Below are 13,623 nucleotides of genomic sequence, written 5' to 3' on the forward strand. Positions count from 1 at the left end.
AGTTTAGATGAACTAAGATAAATACACATAAAAGCACTTTGGAAATCTGCAAAGCGTTATACACAGGTTAGGAGTTTTTGGGTCTTTTTTCAAAAAGTTTTTCTTCCAAACTCCATCCAAAAGCCTTTTGAGTTTCCCAAGGATAAGACCCTCCCCTCGGTTTCGCAATGCCGCCCCTTCCTACACACCAAAGCCCGCGCCGCGTCAGGAGTCTTTTTTTCTCCCCCTGGCGAAGGCGGGGACTCGGGTGGTGCTGGCAGCCGGAGACGCCGGGCGCAGCTTGGGCTGCCCGCGCCTGGCCAGTCCCGCAGCGGCCCGGGTGGGTGTGCCCCGCGGGGTGTGCGCCCCCGTCTCAGGCCAAGCCCGCTGGCGACAGGGCGTCCGAAGTGGTGAGCGCCTCGGACGACGAGGGTGCGCCAGCCTAGGGGAGCGCGCCCGGGACGGGGACTGTGCACCCGGAGGCTGCGTGCGCCCCGAAGCCCCAGGCACAGTCGGCGCCCCCCGCAGGACTCCCCGCGGCTCAAGGTAAGGAGCTCGGCCACCCTGGCTCTGCCGGTACCGGCCCGGCGCGACCCGGGTCTTGGCCCTGGAGCTCGGCCGCCCCTCTCTGTCTCTGTCACCCGCCTAGTCCCCTGTAGGCGCCGCAGCCCCCGCTCCCCTAAAGCAGAGGCTGCGGCAGCCTGGGCCAACCAGGCGCCCCCGCCCGAGGTCCGAGACCGCGCGGGGAGGGGGCTGACCAAGGGCAGGCGCCACTCGCCTTCCGCCCCATCCGCTCCTCGCGCCCCTGTGTCGGGGACCGCGGAGATCGGTGGGGATGGGGGAGGCCGCGGTGCCCTTGCGGCTCGGATGGTGCAGCCCCCGCCCAGCGCCTTCGAGCCCGGTCCTGCGGTCAGGGATGCAGCGTGCCGGACTGGGGCGCCCTGCCGCCGGCTCCTTCTTGTACCTGGAATCGAGCTCTTAGCCTCCCTTCTTCCGCAAAAGCTGGCCCCCGTCTCCTGCCCTGGTACCCCTCGGCCCCTGGCTGAACTTTCCAGCGCTCCTGTAGGACCGCGACCTTGGGTGGAGGCAAGGGGGCCTCTTGGGGAGCCGGATGTGCTGGCCGCCGCCCCGCTGAGGTCGCTTTAACCAAGCCTGCACGCCGCTTGGTGAGATTAACTCCCTCTCACCTCTCCCTTAAGGTCAAACTTTTGACCCCAAGTACTTTGAATCTGCCGAGTGACCAGTTGCTTAGCATGGGACTTGGAAAGTCGAGTCCCATGGCCACTACACCAGGTCTGAATTTGCACTTGCCCTGAGAGTCTGCCAGGGCTACACGAACCAGAGATTTTGGTTGTCAGCCGCCCTAGGGTTCCGGCTTGGAGGGTCAAGAGGAGAGGCAGAGGAAGGAGACCGGTCCTCCTTTGGGAGGATGACCCGTTGAAGCAGGGCAAGATCTTGTTGACCAAGTAGGTTCGAGGAGGATCGGATGCATGCAGCCAGTGACCGATTGAGGCTTGGAGAGAAAGCATCTTAAACAGGGTTCCCAGGGATCCTCCTTGGTAAACCAAATGTGGGTTCTTTTAGAGTCTTTCAAGACAGGACACAGGAGGACACAGAGCTACATTTGGAACGGAGGCAACGTTCACTCTGATATTGCCTTTTCAAGTCCAACCTTCCTGCCCCTCTTCAAACCTCCTCTTCACTGGACCAAAGTGTGAGTTATGGGATATGTTAAAGGCAGTGAGAATGGGGAATGGCTCGTGGTCCACACCAGTCTATAATTCAATCAACATATACTTGCTCTGTACCAGGCACTGGCAAGGGAGTAAGATACAGAAATGTCTGGTCTCATGGAGCTTGCGGTCCAGAGCCAAGAATAAAATCACTCAAATAAATATAGAATTAGAAACTGTGCTGAATTGGTTGAAAGGAAAGGATAAGGTGCTATGAAAATCTGTGATACATACTGGAGTCACTCACTGGGAAGGCTGATACAATGTATATATACATATAGCTGATTCACTTGGTTGTAGCCCAGAAAGTAACATAACACTGTAAAGCAACTATATTCCCATGAAAAAGAAGAAGAAGAAGTAACTACTTGAAGAGGGTGGAAAGAGCCTTCTTGGCAGAAGGAGCAGCATGTGAGAGAGCCCTGAGGCAAGTAGCAGAGTCCTTTAGATGGGTTGAAAGACTGTTTACCAAGTGATGACCTGGGGCCCAAATGGGCATGTGCTTTACTTCTGAACCCCATCACCTGGGCCAGTCACTACCTTCCTTTCTCAGCTATAATCACCAGCAGTTGGAGTTGCCCAGTCTGGGAGAGAAGAGACTGACATGCCGGTGCAGAAAAGGCATGGAGGGAGTGGGGTTCTCTCTTGCCACTGGAGCTCTGGCAGCCCTGCCTCCTGCTTCCTGCAGCAAGACACGTGCTTCAGGCAGCTGGGCACACTCAGTGCCTTCTTGTCGGCAGATCAAGGTCTTCAATGATTCACTAACTCACGCATTCATCAAAACTGCATTGAGTCTCTGCGTTGTGCCAGGCACTGTGCTGATTGCCATTTATAAGGAAGGGTCATGGAGGGTGAGTCATGCATGCACTGACAACCGGCACCTTTGCAGACAGCCCATGCTCACGCAGATTGCCAAGAGGCAGCAGTTCTTTCCTCTAGCTGTTCCCTGTTATCCACTGTGCTCACAAAGGACTAAGGCTTCTGCCAAAATTCATGAAGATTCCTTCTGATCATGGTAGTTCATCCTAGACTTTTAAAACTAGAATGAACTCATTGGCTACAATGTAAAGTTTTTTAGGTTGATTTATATGGCATTTCCTAATCTGGACCCTCCTTGCCTCTCTAGCCTCATTTCTGGCTTCTATCTTTCCTTCCACCCATCCCTTCCCTCAGTGAGCATCTTCTTTGTCCTACTCACAATTATACTTCAGTTTCCGAAACAGTTGCTGCCCTTTTGATAAGATACTCTTCCTACTTCTTCACCCAGTGAACACACACTCAACTTTCAATATCAACATTTAACCTAGGATTCCCCCAGGACTCTGAAGGCCTTTTTCCGACCAGAGTCAAATGCTCCCTCTTATTTGTTTCTTAAGCTTCTGTCACATTGAGCAGTAAATGCTCTGAGCTTCGTAAAGTCAGGACTTTCCTGTCATATTTGTGTCTCAAATACTGAATACAAGGAAGGGCACATAGAAGGTGCCAAGTAACTGCTTATTGGATGAAAACCATCATCTAGCCTAGTATTTCTTAACTTTTTAATGGAAGGTGGGTGTTGAGTGTTGCATACACCTTTGAGATTCTGATGCAAATTATGGATCTGCTCTTCCAAATGCATATAACCTAAAATGTCTTGCATATAACATCATGTGATTCACAGCCCTCCTCCCCCCCTCATTGACCCCACTTTCCAGAACTTTGAACTTCGATTTTATAGGAAATGGAGGCCCAACAAGGGCCAGTAACAGCCTGAGTACCTATAGTTGGTCAGAAGTATGGACACAACCCCCCATCCAGTCTTCACGCACACCCCGTCATCCCTCCATCCCTCCACCTCCTGACTCTCAGGCCAGCGCCCCTTCCAGCTGTCTCTGCTTCTTGTAGTCAAGTAGCCTCTTTTTGTCCCTGGCCCCTTGTGAAGGCCGCTGCTCATAGCTGGAAGATGGATATCTTGGTTTTGCTTCAGTTCAGTAGCAGCCTAAGGTGTGACAGGGAGACAAATCTTGTTATGGGCAGAGTTGACAATTAGGAAGACAGATGGGCCATCTCCCCGGCCTGTTCACTGCCCTGCCTGCAATGTTATTACATCTATTTTAGCTGGAGGAGGGTCACGTGTACGCCACAGTTGTCTTCTGGGCTCTGGATTGAGCCATGTAGGCCAGGTTTGGAAACACTTTGGACAGGACTCTTGCGATCAGGGGCCCAGCTCTCCATCTTTTCAAAGGCTTCTTCTCCGTACAGCTGGCTGGGGGAAGGCATGGAGGGAGTGGGTTCTCTCTTACTGCAACTGGAGCTCTGGCCTGCCTGCCTCCTGCTTTCTGCAGCAAGACGCGTGCTTCAGGCAGCTGTGCCCATGCAATGCCTTCTTATCTGCAGATCAGGATCTTCAATGATTGCCTAATTCATGCATTCTTCAAAACTGCATCGAGTCTCTGCATTGTGCCAGGCACTGTGTTGACTGCAGTTTATAAGGAACGGTTGTGGAGGGTGAGCCAGTGACAGATGGTGCTGGGGAAAGAGGTAGCCCTCCTAATTCAACCCTTTCCTCAGGGAATGTGGTAAGGAGGACAGTTAGGGCAGCTAAGAATGTGTTCACTTTTAAAACTCTGGTCTCACGCAGGTTAGGTCGTCTCTGGGGCTACTAAGTTTTCTTAACTGTGAGATGGGTTTGATAACAATCTTTTCTTGCTAATCTCTGGGCAGCTGTGTGGATACAGTTATCACATGTTGAATGGCAGATACACTCACTTCTGTAGGTGAGACAGGAGCAGTACAATCTAATAAGAGGGTCCATGTGTGTCAAGCCTTGACACATTTCATGCATGCAGTAATCCTAGAGATAGTTGCAGTCATAATCTCAGATATATAGATGATGCAAATGAGAGCTGTTAAATGACTTGGTATTGACAGAGTTCTCTGTTTCTGGAGGTCACTTGGTGCTATTCTGTAGTAGAGTATGTGGGAAGATACAAGCTTTCTGTAGCAGAGTATGTGGGAAGCTCCAGGACTGGAGCCTCAATCTACTGCTCACCAGCTCTGTGATTTTCAACTGGCCTGATAACCTCTATGTGCTTCAGAATGCTAATCATCCAGACCCAGAGTTTAGACTGCTTAGACTAGCTTTAGATAAATAATAATAAGCCTTTCTGTGAAGTTTCCAGTCTACATGGATAATATTTCAAAGTACGATTAAATGAAAGAAGTGCCTTCCCAATGAAAATAGGATTGTCGCAATTTCCTAAGATTTCAAGTAGATGCTTAATGTGATGCGCATGCAGTTACAGACTGGTGGTGTCTGAAGAAGCTGGCTGAAGGTTCCTTCTCCAAAGGAAAGAAGTCTGTTTTCAAAAGGAATGCCTCACTACCTTGCTGGGCCTTTGGGGCCTGGGGCTTGCCCCTCACTTAGTTTTCTGGGGATAGAGGCACTGTGGGAAAACACATAAATCCTGATTTCCTGATTCTCTTTCCCCACCCCATGTTTCCCCCAAAGTAAATAAAACTTATTGGCAGGGGATTATGTATGTATATATGTCTTCTTTTATGTTACTGTGGCTTTCCCTCCATTGTGTGGAAGGATCTTTGGTGTCTCTTTTGGTATGTTTATGTATTTCTAGCTTATTGCTTTGACGTCAAGGGACAAGGGGGAGAGAATTATGGCACTGGGGAGCATTTGCTCCATGCAAAGATAAAACAGCAGCCTTTGGTGCCCGTTCTCCTTCACAGCTTGGTTTCTGCCCAGAAGCCAGAGATGCCGGCTCTCAGTGAAATCGGTTTGGATTTTCATAGCAGGGTACCAGACGGCAGGGCTGAGTGTTTCCAGGCGCTGTCTTCATTGGCTGGTCCTTAACACCCCACTGTCATCCGCCTTGGAAAATATAGCCATCCTACACCTGGGGAAAGGTTTAAAAGACAAGGAGCTTCAAGCTGGGTGGTGGCTGAGTAGGGCCTACTGGGGTCAGGGTCTGTCCTTCTTAGGGCAGTACAGATGTGTAGCAGAAGGACATTTCAGCAGTAATGGCTATGTTTTTTAAGAGATTGTTTTCATTTATCATTTGTGAGATTTTTTTTTTTTTTTTTCATTTGTGAGATTTTAAATAGAGAAATAATAAAGGCTATCACCTCTCTCTTCCTCAGAAAAGGATTACTAGCCCTGTGGGCCCAAGCAAGCGACTCCTGTTGACTGAATTTCAGCTTCCTCATCTGTATTTGCTGTTGATGATACTGACTCAGGGCTATTCTGATACGGAAAAGAGACTCCCTTAAGCTGGTTCTAATGAAAAGAGTGAGGAACCAGGAAATGCAGTATGATGTCTAAGCAGAGGCCTGGAAGGAAGTGTTGGGGGAGTGGGGCGCGGGGGGCGAGGTTCTGAGTTTGAGGTTATTCCCCTGGTGCCGTTGGTCACTGGCCTTCACTCTGAGTGCCATTGGCTCAACTCAGCCCCTGCACCGCACACGTCTCCCCCACCCTCACCTCTCTATCACCCCATCCTCTCCTTTGTCTCTGAGTTCAAGTTTCAGGGAGAACCCTATTGTCTGACCTTGATTCTCTGAAAGCGAAGGCTTTCTCTCCAGGCAAGTCTCTGGTCAACTTTGACCAATCAGCTGGGAGGGGAGGCCAGAGGAGGGTCATATGTGCATAACTTGACCTTTTGAAGTAGGAAGGGCTGTGTGGGTAAAGATCCTTTGAGAAGGAGATGAAAACGAGCAGGAACTCAGGGATATACCCAGTACAGATACCTATTGAGTTATGAAGGCTCTAATAGAGATTCTTAACTTGGGGTTAAGAGCCTCAAGGGGCCCATCTGTGGAATTCAAAAAAGTCTGTGAACTTGGATGGGGAAAAAATATGGCATCTTTATTTAGCATTTTCTTCGATGATGAATGTAGGCAACAAAGCAGAGTATTTATAGTACCTGTGACATTGTCACCAGGAGAAATCACAGATATTTTCATATCGCATTTCAGCTGCTGCAGATATCTGGAACTATGATTTATGTTCATTGCAGCTTTGAAATTATAGCAGTTATTACACCTGCCGCTAGAGCTTGTTATTTAATGCATTAATAAAGAACATATACTACTGTATTGCACGCTCATTTTGTAAAAATTAATAGTTATATTTCATTTTAATTGGTTTCTTTGTGGTCAAGCTATGTATTTTATTTTAAATATTTTAAAACGTTCTGAGAAAGGATCCAGTAGGGTTACTCAGTATGCTAATGAAGTCCGTGGCACAAAATAGGGTTAAGACCACCCCCTCATGGAAAGTCAGTAAGCTTTAGTTTCCAATTTCCCACCCTCCCCTTCCTTAATCTTTCATATACCCATCTATCTCTGTCTAATTAGTACAGGACATTCTTGAGCAGCGGTAAATTTCATTTAATAGTTTGGCAAATTTGCAAAAGCACATAATTTGTGGTTTGGGTAGGAGGTTTTAATATATATACAAAGATAAATTTACAAATTGCAAGCACACATGGGCAAGTAGTTCAGTAATTCCTATTAGCAGACCCACCAACCTGAGCTTTGATCACCAATCCCATGCAAACCTGTCCATTGAAGCAGTCACAGAATGGACAGTTGTATTCTTGAGAAGTTAAGGAGCTTGTGTAGATTAAGTGATGAATCACTCAATCAAATGCAAGCTAGGATCGTAGGAAGAAAGAGAAGCAGTGGGAAAGATAGCTTTGAAGTGGGTTCTGAAATGGCAGGAATAGAAGAAGGCTGAACGGAGGAGGGAGGGAGTCGGTGAGGATGTGGGAGGACTGACCAGATGTTGATTTTGAGGAGGAAGCCTGGAGGGAGGAGGGTCACCAAGAGCAACATTAGAATAGTGGTTGGTTTTTTTGCTATCTTTTATTGAATGCTTACCATGTGCCAGACACGATGCTAAACCCTTTAAACAGAGCAGTGATTTAATCTTTACCAACTACTCGATAAGGGATAATTGTTATCATTCCCATTGTATTGATGAGTAAAGTGAGGCTCCAAGAAGTTGAATACTTGCTCTAGATCACAGGGGTATTAACTGGTAGAACCTGGAACTTAGCACTTATCTGCCTGATTCTACAATCCTGTGCCCTTAAAAACCGCTCTAGGCAACCATAGGAGAGTCTGTTTGGGAAAACTATGGCTGCCAATTTGTTTTGGTAAGAAAGTGCTTACTATCCATTCCTGACTTCCCCACCCTTCCCTCTGGCCTCTTGCCTGTTCTCACACCTCCTTCCTTCCACTTTCCACCCTGAATCCACTCACATGCACACATGCTCAGGAGTGAGGACAGAATAAAAATTAAGAGGAAAGCTGTGGGGTCAGGCAGAACTGTGTTCTAACTCTGGCTCTGTCACCTAGCTCTGACTGTGCCAACTATTGGTTTTCCTGTCTGTGAAATGGGGGTAATGGTGTACCCTTCCTAAATTTGCATGTCTTCTCTCTAGTGCTTCTTTTTGGCTAAGTGCCTCCTCTCCCTGCTTACAGTGGGACATCGTCCCCATCTTCTTCACATATGGGCTGTTCTAGAAGGGCTTCCCTGAAACCCCCAAACCTGGTCTGTGGGCAGCAGGCATCGCTTCTCTTAGTGGAGAATTCTTGAGTGTTACTTGGGTATACGCTCCCTTCCTCATCCTTGGTGCAGCATCTGGTGCAGAGTCCTTTTCAGTAGAGCCTTGATGAAAGCTGGTGAACATTGTCCTTCAGTCCCCTTTTCAGCATCCCATTTCCCATCCGTCACACTCGTTCTGGGTCCCATCACCTAGAACTGGTCTCTAGGAAACCTCAATGGTTACCTGGCCCACGCCCCTCTGCTTGCAGAGAGGATACTGATGACTGGTGTGGGCAGGTTGCAGGCCCGGGAGTGTGGGCCTGAGCTGGAATGAGAACACAGACCTTTTACACCAGCACACTGCCTGGTCCTGACACTAATGCTGGAAGTGTCTCTTCCACGGTGGTGTGTGGGCATGCGTGCTAAGTCGCTTCAGTCATGTCTGACTCTTTGTGACCCTATGGACTGTAGCCTGCCAGGCTCCTCTGTCACTGGGATTCTCCAGGCAAGTATACTGGAGTGGGTTGCCATTCCCTTCTTCAGGGGATCTTCCCGACCCAGGGATCACCCACATCTCAAGTATCCTGCCTTGGCAGACAGATTCTTTACCACTATTGCCTCCAGGAAAGCCCTTCCACACTGTAAGCAAGCTGATATTTTGGGGGGGAGGGGACATTTCTGGAGCACCTGGAATCACTTGCTTCTGCAGTTGCTTACTTGCCCCGCACTAGTCCCTGCCTCAGGTCTGACCTTCTGACCTCATCATCTCTCCCATTCTACGCCCTTGCCCTGGGCTTTGCCAGCTGCTGAATGGAGCCCCGTGTTAGCCGAGCCTGTAGGTGGCCGCCTTCGGGTGACGCCTTGTGGTGCCAAAAGGCTTTTGCTCTAAGAACTCTGCCCACTGGCAGAGCTGAGGCCCGAAATTCCTGGCATTAGAGTCATTTCATTCCTTTGGATTACTTTGTCTTCTCCAGAGACCTATTGTTAAAATGCAAATATGTTACCCTGAAGGGTAACCAGTTACCCCACTCCTGTGGCCCCTTGGAGGAGCAGAATGTCCCAGGGCTTTGGTTAAGTCACACTCTCCTTGGCCCTCAGTTTCTTATCTGTAAAATGGAGACAATTAAGAGACTGCTTATGGAGTGAAATGAGAATGTACAAGAATGAAATGAGATAGCACAACTAAAACGCTGGACACATAATCAATAAAATTGGGAGGTTTTTTTTTTTTTTAAGCAGTTAGGATTATCTGTTTAGCTCCCTAGCTAAAGTTTCAGCTCTTATTTGTTTGGTTTTTAAAGTATTTTGTTTTAATGTAGTCTCCTTTCATTTTAAGACGTTTTCCCCCTTTCTAATTATAAGAATGGTTTTGACCTTCATTTTCTTACTTTTAAAACAGGGTAAAAGATCCTACCTTATTGGTTTATTGAGGATTTACAGAGATAAAGTGCTGCCTGTGGATGCCAGGCCTGCTCAAGGCTCTCACTTAAACTGGAGGTGGGGTTGAAAGCCCCTGAGGGCTTGGGGAACATCTGGGTGGGTCACTAGGGAGGAGATGGAGGAGAAAAGGGGAAACAGCGGGACTCTGCTTCCTCTGCCCCAGCTGCCTGGATGTGGAGTCTGGATGGGAGGGCCCCTGGGAGAGGGCGGACCCTGTGACCTTTCCCCTCCCTGGATCGGAAGATCCTTTGCCTTCTAGGCAATTTCTCTGAGGTCATGCATTCCCAGGAGGAGTGGCATCCTTGGCCTCCCTCCCTGACTTGACTTTGGTGGAGTGGTGGTGAGGAGACTGGAGTTTATTTCCTTACCCCTCTCATCTCACTGAGTGCTATAAACTTGAGTGGATGTCACTAGGAGGTATAAACTGCTTCTTTGAGGTGGGCTTCTGGTGGGCTTTGAGGTGGGTAGGTGGGCTTCTGAAAACATCAACCCAGGTGAGATTCTCTGCAGTGTCTCTGGAGAGCAGGATAGTTCTCTTCGGGCTGGGGCAGGGAGAGGATCCAGGAGCAGAAGCAGCTTTGGCCCAGCCTCCTGGCCTGTGAATGGGGAGGGGTGAATGGGTGGGGAGCACAGGAGTTTCCCAGCAACTCCCAGAGCAGGGCGCCACACTTCCAGGGTTCTGGGAACAAAGATGGCCCTCTCCCCCTTGTCTGCCCTGGGCAGTGAGGATTGTCAGCCCTTCCCCGTGCACTGGCCTTCTCCAGTGTGCTTTCCTGCCAGCTTCTGGGGAAGGCTCATCCCCACTCTCAATCCATCAAACTCATCCCCACTCTCAATCCATCAAATCCATTATCCTTCCAAAGCAGAGCCTGGCCGATGCAGAAAATCGTTTTCCCTCGAGCTGGAGGACAGGATTGAGAAGTGGAGGTGAATGCTGGTTCTTGGGACTCCGAAGCCAAGCAGCAACCTGCCCCCTTGCCACCTGCCTGCCCCACTGTGGCAGTGGGAAGGAAGGGGCTGCAATGGGAGTCTTCCGCTTTGAGGCAGAGCACAAAAGAGCCAACGTCAATTCTAGCCCAGAAAATGGGGCTTGCAGTTGTGAAGTTCCATTACGGCTCCCATGTGTTGGTAGTCTATGGGCTGTTACTATCCTTTTTATTCTCTTTCCCTTTTTCCTCCTTCCCTCCATCATTCCTTCCCTCCCCTCCTTCCAGCCATCCAATAAATACTGATTACTTGCTCTGGGCTAGGTGAAGTGAAGTGAAGTGAAGTGAAAGGCGCTCTGTCGTGTCTGACTCTTTGCGACCCCATGGGCTATAGAGTTCATAGGATTCTCCAGGCCAGAATACTGGAGTGGATAGCCTTTCCCTTCTCCAGGGGAATCTTCCCAACCCAGGGATTGAACCCAGGTCTCCTGCATTGGAGGCAGATTCTTCACCAGCTGAGTCACCAGGGAAGCCCAAGAATACTGGAGTGGGTAGCCTATCCCTTCTCCAGTGGATCTTCCCAACCCAGGAATTGAACCGGGGTCTTCTGCATTGCAGGTGGATTCTTTACCAGCTGAGTTATTAGGGAAGCCCTAAGTACCTGGGCTAGGTACTAGGCTGGATAAGAAGTTGCCCGTTCAATAGAGACAAAGAATTAGCTAATGGCAGGACAGTTTGAAGAGTGCCCTGATGGATGTTCTTACAGGATGATCTTGGTACATAGAATTTGGGGGACAGGAACCCCTCCTGACTGGTGGGTGGAGAAGGGAAGATGCTGGTAGGTAAAGCATCTTGAGGGCTGAGTAGGAGTTACCAAATAGAGAAGGAAGGAGTAAGATTTTGTGTAGAGGGAGCAGAAGGAAGTCTAGAAGATGAACAGCTAGAGGATGTACAGAGAGCTCAAGATATTCACTGATTCACTGAGTTTTGGTTCTTTCTCCTGTAAAATGAGAATAGTACCAAAGTCATAGCTGGCATACACCAAAAAAGTCCTTCCTTTCTTCCAATTTATTTTATTTTTTTACCAGAAAGATTTTACCATGTGGGGAAAATGGCAATGAGAGGCAAAACATACTAAGTGCTGGAGTCAATAGAAATAGGATGGCAGGATGTAGCATTTTGGAGGATGGGCATTATTAATTGAGATTGATATTTAAGATTGGCAACAGTTGGCACAATCTAGGCAGATCTTTGAAGAATGGGAAGGATGCTGGTAGAGAAGGCAGAGAAGGGCATGTTAATGGGTTTGTACAAGGTGAGCCAAAACACGGAGGTGTTCAGGCACAAGGTGAGGTGTGGGTGCACTTTTCAGGGCCAGAGCAGTTGAGGGTGAGGCTGGAAAAGTGGGCTGAGGCCACTTTGATCTCTAGCTGGTGGGTACATAGATGATATCTGGTTTGCATGTGAGTTTTGTTGGATCTGCACAATATTATTCCTTTTCTTTAAAAGATCAGATTTTACATAAATCCACATTCCTGACTTCTTTTGAAAAAAAAAAAAAAAAATCAGATCTGGCAACACTGGCCCCACGTGACAACACCTGGCTGGAGGGTGAGTGGTGGACATTCAGAATGACAGCCTTCAGTCACAGGTGGCATCTCCCGCTGGTCAGTTAACTTGAAATCGCCGTCATTCCAGTCTTCAAACAGTATGTTCAGAAAGCGCCTAATAAAATGCGTTACAAGGAAAGAGAAAGAAGCTAAGCCATTGTAGTTCTTTACTAGATTAGGGAATGAATTTTACTCCTCCTTGGGTAAATTTTGATTGTGGAGTAGCAGTTAGGTGGGGAAAATGCGATGCTTGATGCATGATAGCTTGAGAAGGAAGCTCTCGGACGTGAAGGGTGGAAGTGGACACCTGGAAAGATGGAGATGGTGGGGCCCTGGTGTCAGTCATGGCGAAGTCTGTCTTTGCTGGGGAAGGACACCAAAATGCTTGTCCTTGTCAAATATTTATTGCATTTTAAGACATTTGCTACCTTATTTTATTGACTTTTAATCTTAGAAAAATTAGACTCTTGAAGGACAAGGTCAAATTTGTGTGGCTTTTTCAAGAAAAAAAGTGGAAAAGAAAAAGAAAATTCTCCTATTTTTTGAATAATTTTTGGAGTGTGTGTATGTGTGTGTGTATGTGAGTGGGTGGTTTTTATAATTTGAAAGGCTCAATAAACTCTACTGTTACTGTTGTTGTTTTTCAGTTGCTCAGTCATATCTGACATTGCTTTTTAATTAATTATTTAAAATATTATACTAGTTAGTAGCAAACATTTAAAATAATGTAAAACCATATGAAGGAAAAAACTCCATAAACTGTCAAAGAATGGTGGTTAGGACATATGGGAGAATTTGGAGTGTATTGTTCTAGACTTAGATATGGCTATATATGAGGTATAAGCTTCCCTGGTGGCTTAGATGGGAAAAAATCTGCCTGCAATTCAGGACACCTAGGTTCAATCCCTGGTTTGGGAAGATCCCCTGGAGAAGGGAATGACTATCCATTCCAGTATTCTTGCCTGGAGAATTCCACAGACAGAGGAGCCTGGCAGGCTGCAGTCCATGGGGTCTATTGTTCTAGACTTGGATGTGGTTATATATGAGCTATAGGTATGTCCTTGTATATATGTAGGTAAATGCTCACACAGATATTTGGATAGAAATTTTTAGTAAAAAGGTTTTTACATACTGTCCTGCTATGTGTTTCTCTTAAACCTCTCTCTTGATCATGTTATAGGTCATCACATCACCTCCAGGCCTGTGTAAGGAGAGCTCTGCAATGGAAAAGACCACTGGATAGAATGCACTAGTTTTGAGTCCCTGCTGTGTTCCTCTGAACCTCACTACTCTCCTCTATAAAATGGGGATAGTAATTCCTTCCTTCCAAGAATCGAATGAGGGTTAAATAGAATGCTAATGTACTCAGCACAGTTTATTGGATATTGGGTCAC

General features: G+C 47.7%; 1 protein-coding gene across 2 annotated transcripts in view; it reads left to right on the plus strand.

Annotated features, from left to right (window-relative positions):
* Window positions 1–243: 243 nt before the first annotated feature.
* KANK4 (KN motif and ankyrin repeat domains 4) overlaps window positions 244–13,623 on the plus strand; it is a 69,422-nt gene continuing 56,042 nt past the window's right edge. For both annotated transcript variants that reach the window (XM_065911821.1, XM_065911824.1), the window contains exon 1: window positions 244–525. The gene's annotated coding sequence lies outside the window, so the exon portion shown is untranslated. The remainder of the gene's footprint in view (window positions 526–13,623) is intronic.

This window comes from Muntiacus reevesi, chromosome 1 (genome assembly GCF_963930625.1).
Source record: "Muntiacus reevesi chromosome 1, mMunRee1.1, whole genome shotgun sequence".
Lineage (NCBI taxonomy): Eukaryota > Metazoa > Chordata > Mammalia > Artiodactyla > Cervidae > Muntiacus > Muntiacus reevesi.